General features: G+C 39.8%; 1 protein-coding gene across 28 annotated transcripts in view; it reads right to left on the bottom strand.

Moving 5' to 3' along the window:
- Window positions 1–15,743, bottom strand: part of ZBTB20 (zinc finger and BTB domain containing 20) — an 800,060-nt gene that overhangs the window by 126,315 nt on the left and 658,002 nt on the right. For 2 of the 28 annotated variants that reach the window (XM_036107135.2, XM_036107131.2), the window contains exon 1: window positions 13,954–15,128. The exons of the other annotated variants lie outside the window; for them this stretch is intronic. The gene's annotated coding sequence lies outside the window, so the exon portion shown is untranslated. Of the gene's footprint in view, window positions 1–13,953; window positions 15,129–15,743 lie in introns of those variants that run through there. 28 annotated transcript variants of the gene reach the window in all.

The raw sequence follows: 15,743 nt of genomic DNA on the forward strand, positions 1-15,743 counted from the left end.
GTTTGAGTTAATATCCCTCATGAAAGTTGATAGCGGTACAAGTGAGGTCTTGGACTCCCCTTTCACAAGAGGTAGTCCATGGCTCTGAAGGGATACGATAGGGGCCAAGGCTTCTCGGAGGCAGGATTGGCTCGATACGCTGTTGTTCTCTTGGGATCTCAGCTGAGGGTCAGAGCTTTTGCTGCCTCTTTCTGCTTCAACTTGCAACTGCTCTGTACTCTGCATTGGGGCTGCATCCTCTAAGTTCCTGACCTTAGACAGTCCTTCTCTATTTTGGTACATATTTGCATGTCACTTACAGTGCTACATTTGATTAAAAAAAAATGGGCCTGACTGTTATTTGGCCAGGAAAAGACCATATCGGTATTCTTTTTTAACTCCTTATTATCTCTTTTGTTGATTATTTGTGGGAATAAAAATATCTTAGGTTTCTTGCCTCTTCCCAGTGTTATCTGGTACATGCGTAGGGAATACAGTTTTATTTTAATACATCCTAAACAAAACATAATTGTGAAAGAAGACTGAGAGAGAAGAACACAGATAATGAATTTTGAAGCTAAATGTAATAAGTTACTTAATTCTGAAATATCTGCTGTTCTCACTCGTTTCTATCATCAGAATGTAACACCACTGACGAAGTAGTTATCCGTATGAAGGTGGTGTTTTGTTTTGTTTTGTTTTTTTAACGAAGGGACAGAATTATACGTTTCCTTCCTGGTGACAAGCGCTCTAACCCCTGCAGCACACTAGCCCTGAGCAGCACCCGCCGTGCGAAGCCGGCTCTGGCGAGTCCTCCTAGAGGACACCGCACGAGCAACACGCTCAAGAAAGCTGCGTCTGTTTAGGACCCAGACTCCGTGAAGGGAAGGGTGTCCCCGGTCCCCTCAGAACCTCGGCTGGCTGTCATCCCATCAGGTACCCAGTCTGCAGTTGCCACTCAGACACGGAGAGCGTGTGCGTGGGGACGACACACAATGGGCCAGGAAGGGACACAGAGCTCTGTCGTACCAGTACATTTACTGTAAGGAACTAGTCATGCTGCAACGGCTTTGCTCTTTTATATTCCAGGCAACACACCGGTGAATATAATTCATAATGAACATATTCAACATTTTTCCATCAGTTCAATACATTATTCATAAATATTAGAGATGGAAAAGACCTAGTAGATTACTGAGTCCAAACCGCCTTTCTGCACCTCCATTTCCCCCAACTGTTGATGCTAGTTCAAAACAACAACAGCAACAACAACAAATCACACAGGGAAAGCAACAAATTCACAATTTGTACAAGTAAAAAGGAAAGCTCCAAAGAAGAAGCCTGCATCGAGGGAGGGGAGGTCCGAGGCTTTCCCTTCCTGCTGGTGTGGCTCACTGAGGACTGGGATTCTGGGCGGCCCTTTGCCGTGAAGACAGGCCAAGGGAGGGAAATGCCCATTTCTCCTCTTGAGAATCTGAATTCAAGGTAAAGCCCAAGAGGCGATACCATGTCCTGGGCTCAGTGCTTACTGTCTGTCTCTTCAACCTGGTGTGGACTCAGGCACTCTTCTCTCCAGTTAGAACTTGAGATACTGACAGTAATGAAGAAAAGAAAATGTATAAATAAATAGAAAGTTAAAACTAGTAGAGAATGCTCCCTGGGATTATCTGTACTATCAAGATAGGAAAACTTTGCAGATGCTACTGTCTCTCTAGAGGAATAAATGCTTGCATTTTAATATTCTCAGCAGCTGGTTCCTGTTGAATACCATCAGGATGATTCAGCCACCCACCAGGAACACCAGTAACGGCAAGTGCACACACAGAAATCTGCAAAACTTTCTTCTCTTGATGCCAACACCATTACTCTGGCAAAGTCAGAACCCTTTATTGAATTACCAGTTCTACTAAATGTGACCCTTTCCCCTCCGGAACACCAGCACACTTGCAAAGAAATGGAACTTTTGGCTGAGTAAGATGCAACATTCTTTCTGACTTGAGCATACACTGCTGTCAGTCTCTCCTCGGCCATGGTCATGTGATCCGCTCCTTTAAAATGTTCTCATTATTAGCTGGAACCTCGAAGGACCAGCAAGGTCCGTACACAGCCCGAGTCCACCTTGCACGCCATGGCGCTACAGCTGAGCCTGTGCATTTAATGCCTGCCTCAAGTTATTGTCTCACTTTCATTTCTCAAAAGTTTCCCCTTTCCACAGAATGTGGTTGCATGCCAGGACAAACAGAAACGTGTAGATGAACTGCATTGACCATAGCCATCATTTATACAGAATTACCATGCCATCCTCAAGTTAGATAAAAAACCCTATATGGGCCCCCTTCTTCAAACAGACCAGATTAGACATAAAGGGAAAAAATGCCAAAGATGATAGCTAGCTATCAAAATTGTCTCACTGCCTCATTTTCAGGTCCCCAAAGTAAAATCCAAGGACATTCAACACAGATTCAGGTGCTCTCAACAGCCATGAAAATATATGGCTGGAGAGGGAATCTATAAATGTAATGAATACACAATTGGCTTATAACAGATGCAACTAAAATTAAATTCGATATCTTGACCTGCTCTCCAAAGTGAAAGTTTCTAGTTCAGCCTACAGACAGAGGTATAACAAGCTCATTAATCACATGAACCAAAACTATGAGCTGACACTTCTGGGGATGCTGTGAATAGCAATCCTCAGTGGCTGGGGGGTCTGTGGGGGAACCCGAAAGAGAATGCGACACTGGCCACAAGCAGCCTCTATTCTAAACTCCCAGGAAACAACATAAGGATCTCCATAAGGAAGTAATAGATCCTATGGACTTGCACAAGAAGATTCAATATATTTTTATTCAGTTCCTATTATGGAAAAGTCATTGCGTTTGTGTTTCTTGCTTGAGGAGATAATGAACTCAATGAGATCAGCCTATGACCCCAAGAAGACGCTGTTGGGAAAGAACTGCAGACAAGGGACTATTAAGAATAGTAGTAGTAACAACAACAATGATACTGAATGATGGCCACATGCTAGTCTTTGTGCCAACCACATTATACACTCCATTTCATAAAATTCTTACAATATTTCAGCAAGGTAGTTATCATTTTCCTAGCTACAGATGTAGATAGTGAGGCCCAGTGAAATTAAGTGCATTGCCCCAAATTACATAGACCTGTTCCTTAACGTTATAAATACTTACATACAGATAAATACAGATGACTAATCTATAAGACAGAATAGGACAAGAGCCCTTAAAAGAAAGAGTATTGTAGAAGTAGAGAACACCGGGGGAAAAGGAACAGGGATGTGAAAATGTGGCGTGTGCTTAGGAAACAAGGAGTAGCCTGGTCTGTAATGCATTTAAACTTGTTGACTCAGCACCCTCTGATTAGAACTCATACTTTGATAAGATAGTAAGATACACCCATCTGTACAAAAAGATTTCTAGGAAGAAGGACTTCTTTCCAAAAGATCTGACTACTATTTCTCGTAATTTTTTTCCTTTCTCTTTCTTCTGTTCTTTTTTTCTTTCTTTCCTTCCTTCCTTCCTCCCTTCCTTCTTTCCTTCTTTCTCTCTTTCTTTCTTTCTTTTCCTCCTCTCTCTCTCTTTTGGTGGAGGCAGATGGAAGAAGAAAAATGAAATACAAAGTTACCTTGAGTTACCCAGGAGGAGATATGAGTGTGAGGGGAGCAGTGTTAACAGCAGAGGGTGTCCAAGGAGTGCAAGATCTGGGTACATTTTCTTTTATTCCCCAGAATGCCTGATCACTCGTATTTGCCTCTGCCCAATTAAAGTTAAGATTATTGGTATAGCAGTAGGAACCTGAAAGCCTTGGTTCCTTTGTCCTTTTCCTCAATTACTTCTGGAATATCATCTACTTTTTATTTTTATAAAAATTGTTTTAGGGGTCAGGATGTGGTGTAGGAGCGGTAGCTAGAAAGCCTGGGTTCTAATACAATGTACCTTTCGCATCTCCAGAAAGTTTTGTCACTTCTCTGTTTAAATTTTCTTGTCAGCAAAGTAAATGGTTTCAGCCCAGATAGCATTTCTTAATCTGTTAAACCACCCCCCCATCCCTTTTGATGAAAATAAAACCTTATGCTTTTCTGAATTTTTTTTCCACTCTTCTCTAGTTAGACCCCCTGGTTCACAGAATACATTGTACAGCACCATTAGTGAAGATGAATTTGTGGAGCTTTCCTTTTTCTATTTTCTCAAGCTTTCCTTTTAAATTGTTTTCCAAATATAAGGCATTGTAATACATAAAAATACATATTTTCTCAAATTCTACAGGGTACTGCAACCAGGTATTCAGTATTTTTTTCTAGAGAGTTTGCTAACCCACTCACCCACATTGAGATATCTAAGACTCCTTCAAGCTCTAAGATGCAATGATTATGATTCTATGATGCTGACATTTGCTTTGTCGACGCTTAAAGCAGAGCTTTTCAACTTCAAACAATAGCATAACAAGTTGCTATAACAATTACACTTATAGGAATCTTTAAGCAGATGTGCACAACAGCTCTTTACAACTAGTATCACATTGGACGGCCAAAGCTTTAGGAGATTGTTAAAATTCTCAGCAAAGGTGAATTCTTCAGTTAATTATATCCTATCGGAAAAAGTATTGCCTTCCTATCTACTTATAAAACTGACCGACTGGTTTTTTCGGGGATGTTAATTTTCCAGCCAGCCACAGGCTGGAAACATCCCCAGTAACTTTAATCACTAGTCCCTCACTCTGTCGCAGCTCCTGCGTCTCACCCTCCTAACCTTGCCCGTTGAGTTCACCCTTACTGATGTAATCATACATGCTTCTTTGTAGTGACATTCGTCACAGTGCTCATTTAGAATTATCATCATTTTTACTGCACCCTAGGTCAACGGGATTAAACGTGCTTATGCAATTTGTTGTCATTTTAATTTTTTCAGCTAGGGCTTCTTCATCCAGAAGGACAATTTATTTTATCTGATCAATATATAACTAGCCAGTCAAATGACTCTGGAAAATTGGTAGAAAATCCTTCACTGGGGCAAAGTCTTATATTTAGAGAGGTTTTTGTAAACCCGGACAGTGGCATTTCACTTTGAATCCACAGGTCCAAAATTTATTAGTGTGAAGTTAGTCTTTCAGTCTATTAAAGCAATAAGCATAAAATATGCATGATTTGTATTTATGTGTGTGTTGAATTTAATAAACTCGTCGAGAGTCAGGTATTTTTAAAGAAATCTCTAGCCTGTTCCACACTGACTAATTCACCAATTTTCAGATAGAGCTGAAAATATTCTTTTTTGCTGTGGCTTAAACTTTTTTTTTTTTTTTTAATAAATAGAGTACATAGACTGTAAAGTAGCAATGTGGTTTGCTGTGACATTCTATATATTCCTCAACTTTGCTCTTTCTACGGTCAGGGGTCAGGTTATGCACAAATAAATAAATCCACAATAGTTTAAATCTAGGAATTTGGCTAAACTCTGAAAACATAGCCTAATAGACTTGATAGCTTGGCATTTCATCATTGCTTTATATTATAAGGTTGACAATGCCACCTTATAAAAGATACATTCGTTTATTTTCATGTTAGATCAAAAGTGGGGGTTTTAGGAATGGGAATGGATTACAGATCGTTCTCTCCTGGTTATTTTTGGCTTTAAGTATATTGATCATTTTATCATTTTCTTGTTTTAAACTGCTTTAAACACAGCACAAATGTTATTCTCATCATGCCAGAAATGGGTTTGGAATTGATTTTGAGTTTCCATCAATTTTACTCTTCGCTCTCTGTGAGAAGTTTTTCACTTGCTTAAATTCAAAAGGATAGTTTTGTTCAAAAGATGTCAGAGGACAACCTTTAGAGATCCTCAGCTGGACAAGAAAGCTCCCATTTTCTACTTTACAAAAGAATAAAAATCATGAATTTATTACCATGGACTTTATTGAAATTAGTGAGGAATCATTCATACGAATGCAATTTCAAGGGCTTCCTCCCTCTTTCTCTTCATGTAAGTGTTCGACAAAAGCGTGTATCTTCTGAGAAGCCGGCCTGATTGGTCCAGGTTGGCACTGTTTCAGTGTTTGGCCTACGGCGGCTGCTTAGGAATAATTTTGTCTCATCCTCTCTATTTTCCTGGACCGTATCGGACTCAGACACGTGGTATGCAAAGGAAATCCAAGTCCCTTAAAAATGCTATTTCTTTGGGTACTAAAGCCAAGCCGAGTTCTACTTTGGCCAAATGATCTTATCAAGATTTAACGAGAGATATGCAGTAATATCTCCAATCTGTGAGCAGACATTCACTAAGGAAGATAATTTACTACGTACAGAATACATATATTTTCCCTCCTGGAAGCAGGGAGGGACACGATCGAACTTATTCTATTGGTGCTGAGAATAACAACACTGACACGGATTTTATGGCAATTATTCATTTCAGTTAATTTAGAAAGAAATAAACAAGTAGTTCTCTCCAAATTAAAACAGATACTGGAGATCTATTTTCAGTTATTGCTGAAAATATTTTGGCTTCCATAAAGGCACCTTACTAACACAGCTGCTTTGCCCTCCTCTGCGCTGTCACAATTCAGAATTTGTAACATTTCAGCCAGGTTCTCTAGACTAATTGGATGAAACAATTGCATTACAGTGTTAAGATTCCTTTGCAGAATCAAATGAGAGGAGATCTGCACAGTTCAGATAGCCTGGAAGATCTGTGACGAACACAGCCCAAATCCTACATGTTCCATACATTTTTCTGCATTTAAAGTAATAATCACTTATATAATAAGTGTTAGGATTTAACTTCACACTTAGGACTATCAACAAACATCGGGAGAAATTTAGATACGTAACTTCATTTCCCATCCCAGTCTTACTTCTCGCCTGCACTATGTTTTGTGTTTCAGAACAAATGCTTCATCTCTTTTGAAAAGTGCCAGGAAATCTCTTCTCCAGCTCTCTGGGCCCTTGATTTTACATGTATAGTAATGACACACCTTGAAACAGAGAGCCCCACAAACTAGAGTGGGACGTTAATTTAAATACAGACTTAGGGGGAAGAGCTCCATCTACTGCATCAGTTAGATCATAGTTTGCACCCTACAGTTATCCCATTCACTACTTTCAACCTCTTAGACGCTCTGGAGAGAATGAAAAAGTTACAGCCCCCAAACCGCTTTGTGTCTGAGGCCATTTTGAGTATTTCCCAGATATTCTGAGCCCCTTTCCTTCACCCTTCCCAATCTCCAAAGCTTTCTATGTTTCAGAATAAAAGAAAAATGGGATGCTTTGCTATATAAACCATCCTTGGAAAGAGGCAGGAAGCCATTGGTTACTGAAGGAAAAGCCCTAGATGGCTAAGGGGAAAGCAATAGAAAGAAAATCGCTCTACCTGGTCAGCTGAGCAGCCCAGGTAAAAAGCAAAGAGAAGTATAGCCTACTTACTCCTCCTGCCTTGCGTCATTGCTGGGGAAGTCTGCAGCCACCCAGGATCAGGTCTTCTGGGCTCTCCCCAGCTGCACAGTGTCGTTGTGGCATTGGGAATTTGCTGTGGCTTCGTAAGATTATGGGGATATGCTTCAGCAAGCCAAAAAAGTCACAAACAAAATTCAGGAGAGAAAAAAAAAAAGTACAAAAACAGCTGATCTTACTAGAGGAGCTCTTGGCATTTGCCTACATATGCCACAATTTTCTTTGGTATTTCCTGGTTCTGTGATCAGAAAAATTATCATACCATGTTTATTATTGTTGTTTTTTTCAGGTGGTGAGGGGTGGTACAGGGAGGCCAAACACTGTAGGAGTTTTGGGGCATAGCAAGGTAAAGATTACTTCTCCCACTTGTTTGAAGGCTTTCCAGGACATCACAAGGTTAGAAAGTTTCTTCTTCAGAATACTGAAGATACACAGAAATCATATACAGGGAAAAATGGCCATAGTCTTTCTAGATTGGGAAAGTGAAAAACTTTTTAACACAGTAACAGATATGGAACAAAGCAAACTGCATCTGAATAAACTCGAATGTTAATATAGCTGCATAAAATTCAAGTGTGAAAGACTTATAAAGACACTCTATAAACTAAGATACCCTATTTAGAATACAAATAGACATTAATAAGTATATACATATATTAAATAATCAGAGGGAGGCAGCAGTTAACTGGATTTTTAAATTATAAAAAAATAGAATATAATAAATTAATAAAAGTTTGCATTAATGCTGATCCTCTTTTATGTAAAAATAAAATTAATATAAAAATGTAAAGTGGAGTCGCGTCTCTGTGTGTGTACATGTGCGTATATATATGTATATCTGCACAAAGTATTACTGACTGACATTGAAAGGTGATACGCTGCATAGAAATCAAAACTTTGAATTATTTTAAATTGGGCATTTAAAATATCAGCATTAACCTGGCATGTTTTTTTCTCTTTTTTTATACATTTAATTTTCAGGTTCTGTTTTAAAGCATGAAAAGAAAGACAAATTGGAAAAACATTGCATATTAGTATATATTTTGTAAAATAATCCCTCTGCATTTATTAAAATATTTAGTTCTCAAAAGAGAAAAAAAAACAAAACGGCTAATTGCATTTTTTTTTTTAAGCCTTTCCAAGACAAGTTCAGTTCTGAGTCAAGAACAAGTATGAGAAATTTCACCTCAAAATGAAATTTGTTTGGCTAGTTATAAAGGCCTGAAAAACGAGATTATCTCCATCTTAACTATAACAAACAGCTAATGAATAAATATATTCTGGCAAGAATTGATCAGAATTGCAAAGCCTGGGAGGGTCATCGCAGACTTGAGAAAGGTAACCAAGTGAGGAAACATCAAACGGAGTTAATGGAGATAAAGCCCTTCTGAAAAATGGAAAGTGTTAACAATGACTGACAGGAAAGAATATACTTCAACAGCAGTGGCAACAACAAAACAAAACAAAACAGCCCCAAACAACTGGAAACACATATCTCCAGAAGCAAAATATGACTGCTTATTAGGCAAGAGGAGAACCTACTTCTTTGTCATTCCCTTTGGAAGCCAGGCTTAAAAAAAAAAAAAAAAAAAAAAAGGTTGCACAAAAGATACATGTGTTCCTTTTCTGGTATTATTACAGGCCCACCTAGATTTAGCTTTCGATTCCAGATGAGATCAGGCATGTTCAGACTAGCACATCTTTGCTCTGTAAGCACAGAGCTGCTATCATTTCACTGGCAAATTCTCGTATCCCCAAATTTATGCACAATAGATGCCCTTAAAAATCTGCAAATTTCCTACTTCAGCCAAATACCTCACTGAGTTAATTTTTTTTCCTAATTTACTTTGCTACCATTAAGCCGAAAAGTTAAGGCAAGCGACTCCTATAAGAAAGGAAAGTTGAATAGTACTTACCCTAAGTATACTGTGCAAGCCTTATTGGGGGAATCTACTTTGGCTCTATGATTTTTAGGAGGGAGTCCAGGTCTAAACTCAGCTCTCACCCTTTTCCCTTCTGGAAAACTGAGTAGACTCACTGAAGGTAGCTCTGAGAAAGATCATACAAATCAACAGCCTTACCTGTGGCCATTCAGAAGACTGCACTTTGGTGTGTGTTTAAAACTATGAATAAAGTCAGAGACAGCGCATGCTCAGCAGGCAATTTAAAAATATTTATAACATTGTTGTTTCAAAAACAAATTTCCTCAAACAAAGCAAAACTCACATTTCTCATCCATGCCAAGTTTAACGTTCTGAGACAAAGCTGTTTTGGAGTTTTCCGCTGGGGGAAAAAAAGGCTTCTAAAATTTTTTGTTGAACGAAAAATAGTTCTCCCTTCCCTTTTGGGTACTCTTAAAGGGGTGGAATAAATTTCCCTCCAAGTTTCAACAGAACTCACCTCTGGCTGAGATAAGCATTAGAAATTTAAGGTCTGTGAAAAATCATTTTAGAGAAAGTAACAAGGAACTAAGAACTATGGGTTTAAAGAATGTAATAGTTATCTGAACGTTCAGAGCAGTCTAGCTTGTTACTGTATAAAAAAAAATCCTGATACAAACAGGATATATCATGTCATGTATAGATAGGGTATATCATTATGAGAATAATGTATAGGCAACCAACCATTTACACACCTAGAGAAGTTATGTTTTTCTTTTGCTCACTAAAATCTGAACTCTCCAAAACTGAAAAAGAAATACATCAAAAATTTAGGAGAAATCCTGTAATAATGTTATTTTAATTCCTCTGTTTTATATAGGAAGCATGGAGGGAAGGCAATCGCATATCAATTGGCTAAACAGCAAGTTACACAAAATAAAAATTTGATTAACTATGATTCTCAAAGTACTTAATGCAGCAGGAATGCCTGTGTTACCCCTGCCTGGCAATTTCTCTCTTTCTCATCCTTGAGGATCCCCAAGTATTCCATTTCACCATCTATCACCAAACCCTGCACAGCCCACAGATCTCACAGATCTTATTGAAATCTCCCACTTAATTCTGAAGTCTCTGAATGACTTTCAGCCCTTGCTCTACTTTCCAGGGGTGCTCAGCTGACCTCACAAAAGCTCCACAGAAACATCGTTCAGGATCTCTGATGCTTTCAAACTCAACAGAGGGTGCCAAAAAAAAAAAAAAAAAGCCAACGATTAAAAAAAAAGTTTATTAAAGTGAAACTAGGAGTGCAGATTTGAAGAAGTTGCTTCTACTTTTATTTCCCTCTGAACTCAGCACAGGTGTTTCCTAACTCACACTGCCGTGCATACTGATGAAGGGAGGGTTAAGTGAAGGTGAGGGAGTGGGCCAAGGGCCGACCAGCAGGCATTTAGGATCTCTAGCCTCCTGTGTTAATGGACGTGTTTAAAAATGGACCCCCCAAAAAGCCTAGAATGAGGTTTCTTTTTGGCAAATGATTAAACCAGTATACTGAAATAATTAAAGCTTTGTCCTTAAATAAAGCATCAGATCAACAGAACAAAAACAAAGATAAAAATTGCACACACATATGCATGCGCGTGCACACACACACTCTCTCTCACACACGCAGATACACAAAACTAGCGGGTGAGGGGAGAAGGAAATTAAATAAAAGAAAACAAACAGAGTCCTAACAGGCCATTCTCCGAAAAGGAATCTAAATAAAAAGTCATATGATATCTGATAGTGCAGGACACGTCGCCAAGAACTGGAGCGGATTGCCTACAGGAAGAAAGGGCCAGTGTATTCCAGCTCAAAGAGCTTTTCTTTCCTCCTCCTCTATTTTTTTTCCCTTTTCTCCTCGACTGTGAATGTGTTACTCTCAGGTCAGATCCACGAAGAATCCCAGAATGACAGCTATTACCTTTCACTGTACTCTTGGCGGCACAACTAGCTGATAGGAGCTGCCTGAGTTGGGATCAAGAGGGGCTAGTGCAGCTTTCAGTAACAGCCTCTTACCATATCCCTTCTGCCCCTTCCATAGACCCCCTTGGTCACATAAAAAAAGAGAGCAAAAAAAAAAAAAAAAAAAGCAGCAAAAGCAAAAAAACCCAAAACAAAACAAAAACCAAAAATGTAAGCACAGCAGCCCACAGCAACAAAAGAGTTCAGGGGGAAAAAATCAGAAACAAGCCAAAGGGGGGATGCTCTTGCCTTCAATATAAAACTTTTTAAAGGCCGAGCTTCTTTTTTCTTATTTTGATTACTTTCTTTTTAAAGATCCTTTTCTCCTGAAGCACTATTGGAAGCATTAAAAATCTGTACAAAAAGACAGAAAAGTCTGGAAGCAATACAAGAATTTTCCTGAAGAAAACACACAACTATAAGAAGGGAGCTACCCTAAAAAATTTTGGATTTGTCAAAAGTTCCCCTAAATCTAATGTCTTTCAGTGAGTTCAAGTGGCCACCTAGCTCTTGTTTTTTTCTCTGAGGGTCATTACTGAGGCAACACATACACAGTAAGGTTTCCCGAAAAGACTCCTTGTTATCAAGTTACTTCAAACATAAGGCACTCACACCTCCCAGCCAGAAGGGTTTACTGACTAGTAGACATCACACTCTGCCCTGATATGTGTTACACTCTTAAGAAGCAGTTACATAAATGCATTCTAAAAATATGGAAAAATGTATATATCTATATTTTCCCTACAGTTTTTCTCCCCAGGGACAGGAATAGATTATATTTTCAGTGAATGGAAAAAAAGAAAAGAAAGAAAAGAGTTTCTGAATCTTGAAACAACTGTTGTAGCTCATTTTCACTTAGTAAAACAGTTATCTGTACTTTGGTACTGTACATAATATATATTTAAGCATTTTTCTGGTGCTTTTGCATTTTTCCCCTCATTCAGTTTTATGTTTATTATGTATCTTAGGAAGATTTCCAAATGACAGTCGAGATACAAATGCATTAGGGGGAGAACTTTTAGAAAGAAAACATTTTCTTGAGTTTATAATTCAAGAATATTAGAATAAAGATATAAATCCATTTATAAACGATGGAATTGTTTAGTACATTTTGCACATACAGTTCACACGCTGATTTCTTTTTCTTTTTGTCGGAGCATTAATTTGAAAATGATAAGCATTCTGGAATGTTTGCTACAAACACAAATTCATGGTAAAAATATACAAGCATAGGCAAAAAATCAAGTGGAGAACACAAAGCTACATGGCAATCAGAATCATAGAAAAATCTCTGTCTAGACTACATTTCGCTTGAACTAGTGTATCATGGATGGGGCAAGTAATCTCTCTGGGGCTTTTGTCATTTACGTAATTAGATGGAAACAAAAATAAAATACAAGTATCTGCTCCTTTAGTACCTTTTCTTAATAACTGACAAGTGACACAGGCGGTACCTTTTAAACAGATGGATGCAAGAACTTGTGAGGCTGCATGAACGAATGCACCCCATTGGTATTTGGGGAGCCCAAATTCTTTAATTAACTTTTTACCCAAGTGGCAAAAGTAGAAGATGTTCTCGCCACTACATTGATTATTTGGTGTACTCTCATTCTCTCCTCCACAGGATTTTGGGGACCCAGAAGGGGTAAAGAGATGATAAGAGAAGATGCATCCTGAGCAACTTTTATTGTGAGTAAAAAAAAAAAAATAGCATAGAGTGAGCATAAGAACAGTTGGATTTAGAAAGATTAAAAGAGGAGAAAAGAGCAACATATCCAACTTCATTAGTCTTTTTCCTTTTTATTTTTTATGTATATATATTGGGGTGATGGGGAGAAAAGATAACTGGATTTCTTTTGAATGTCTTTGTGTCTTTATAGAGTGAACGTTCTGTTCCTGTCTCTTTCTTTTTAGGCGAAAAACTAATAAAAATAGAAAAACATATATCAGACATTAAGCTCACTTCCCCCCCCCCCCTTCCCTTTGTAAAGAACTCTTTGTTCTCTAGTGAAAATGCTGAAAAATCCCCGGGCAGCTACTCCCTGAAACAAGTGCAAAACACTTAGAGGCTTTTGGGCTGGCTGGGAGCCAGGAACCCTCCCGCTGTCTGGTTAGAAGAGGAAAAAAAGAAGAGAGAGGGAGAGGGAGAGAGGGGAAGAGAGATGGGGGGGCAGAGGGAGAGAGAGAGAGAGAGAGAGAGAGGGAGGGGGGGAGAGAGAGAGAGAAGGGAAGAGAGAGAGAGAGAGAGAGAAATTGGAGCTTCCTTTAATAGACATAGGAAGCAACGTTTTTTTTCTTTTTCTTTTTTTTCAAAACTGGCGGTCAAGCGTTAAGTAACTCCCGTCCAAATCCACCTGCTAGAAATGAACTTGGGTAACCCCCCAGGGGTGCACAAAGACAGGGAAGACAGTAACATACTCCATACTCTTTCCCACCCCCCGTTGTACTGCTTCCATTCTTTCTGCTCCCATACACAAATGCCCACAGATCTCACGCCACCCCCCTTACCCCCCAACAACAAACACAGCGAAATACATGCTCCCTCAGTCTCCTAAAAAAAAAAAAAAAGGCTTTTCCATCTCGGTTGCGACACAGTGATAAGGGGTAGCGAACATCTCATACCTGGTGTGAATGCTAATCAGTCAGGAGTTCTCCTTTTCCCAAGACAGGGAACTGTTTCCTTCCAAATTTATTAGAACCTCCTCCACTGCCTCTTTGAAAAACCTTCTTTGTCACCCTCTCCCAAGTCCCGATACTTCTTTAAAAAAAAAATGGCTTCGGAGCTCCTTCTATTCTTGATATTGATTCTCTCTCTCTCCCCCCACCCCTCCTCCTCTCTCCTGTCTGTGTCTCTTCTGAGTGGTCTATTGATAAGTCCCTGGAGGCACTGGGTCAGCCTGCCCGTAGGAAACCAGACACAATGCACAAATCTCCGAGTGCCATTCTGCCATCAGCAAGCAGACCACGTTTAGGAGAGAGAGAGAGGAAAAAAAAAACAGTAGAGCAAGAGACAGAGAGAGAGAGAGAGAGAGAGAGAGACCAACCGAAGGAGGGAGAGAGAGACCGAGAGAGGAAGAGAGAGGGGGGAGAGAGGGAGGGGGGGGGAGAGAGAGAGAGGAAGAGAGAGAGAGAGAGAGACACGGAAGGAGAGAGAGAGAGTGTGAGAAAAAGACTGATTGGAACAGGAGGGAGGGAGAGAGAGAAAGGGAGAGGGAGAGAGAGCGCGAGGGAGAGCGACACTGCCAGTCAGGTTAATCATCCCTACTTTAATTAGCTGTTCGGCTTAGACATAAAACAATTGAATTTGAATGATCTGTCAGCAGGCTCGGCTGAACCAAAGGGGAAAAGCGAATATTACAAAAAGACTGTTGGTGTGTTCTGATAAGCAATACGGCTCGTACTGACAAATCCTCAAAGGGGGAACTATTAAAACTTACAACTAAACAAAAAGTGCAAATACAAATGGCACTAGATAGAGGTCTTTAAAAAAATGGAGTTTCCCCCCCTAGTTTTATGAACGGTAGATATTTATGTGCAGGTGCCAACATATTAGGGTCTGCGTGTAATGTGTGAAAGTTTATTAACGACGGTCTAGGAGTGTAGCAGACAGATGCTGCAGAGAACAAGACAGGTACAGTCAGATGCCGAGTCTAGATCTTGGAGGGAGATGGATGCTGGAAGAGGCACCGTGGCAAGAGATCAGCACAGACAAAGTCAGTGGGCAGACAGGCAGACAGATTTTAGGCACGGCACGATCTCGTCTAAAAAGGCAAAAGTTCTGATGCAATAATAGGTGCAAAACAATCCATCCATCCTCTCTCCCGGGAGCACTCTAAGGTACAGTTAAAATGGATTAATCTTTGTGACAAACAGAGCTGGCAAGGCAGACTATGGCAGACACCGAAGGCGATTCACAGACCCAGAGAATACCAGAGCCGGAAAGAGCCACGGAGATCAATCTCCCCAATGACCTCATTTAGCAGACGAGGAAACTGAGGCCCAGAGACTCAGGCTAATAAATCACAAAGGCAGTAGCAAGGTCGACACTGGAACCCAGGGCCCGAGCGGCCCACCAGGCTGGCGCTCTTTCTATCGTACCAGCTAACCTCCAGGTTTCTGCACAGACCCTGGCCCAACAGGTATGGCTATCAACCTTGTCTCCAGAATAACAAGAGTCCTCCATCTCTGTAGTCAGTGCACGAACCTCCAGTTTCTAAAATGTCTAAATAGCTACATGGAAATATTTTCTTGTCCATTTTGAATTCTAGGGATAGGGATTTAAGTCTTACTTCAGTCTCAGAGCAAAGCAGAAAAATATAGCATTGTAGAGGCCCCGTCTTAGCAACACATAGCCTGGTCCTGCCACATTCCCAGCTAAAGAAGGCCAGTGGATCCATCTACAAAGACCTCTC

The sequence above is a fragment of the Halichoerus grypus genome, chromosome 1 (genome assembly GCF_964656455.1).
Source record: "Halichoerus grypus chromosome 1, mHalGry1.hap1.1, whole genome shotgun sequence".
NCBI classification, from domain to species: domain Eukaryota; kingdom Metazoa; phylum Chordata; class Mammalia; order Carnivora; family Phocidae; genus Halichoerus; species Halichoerus grypus.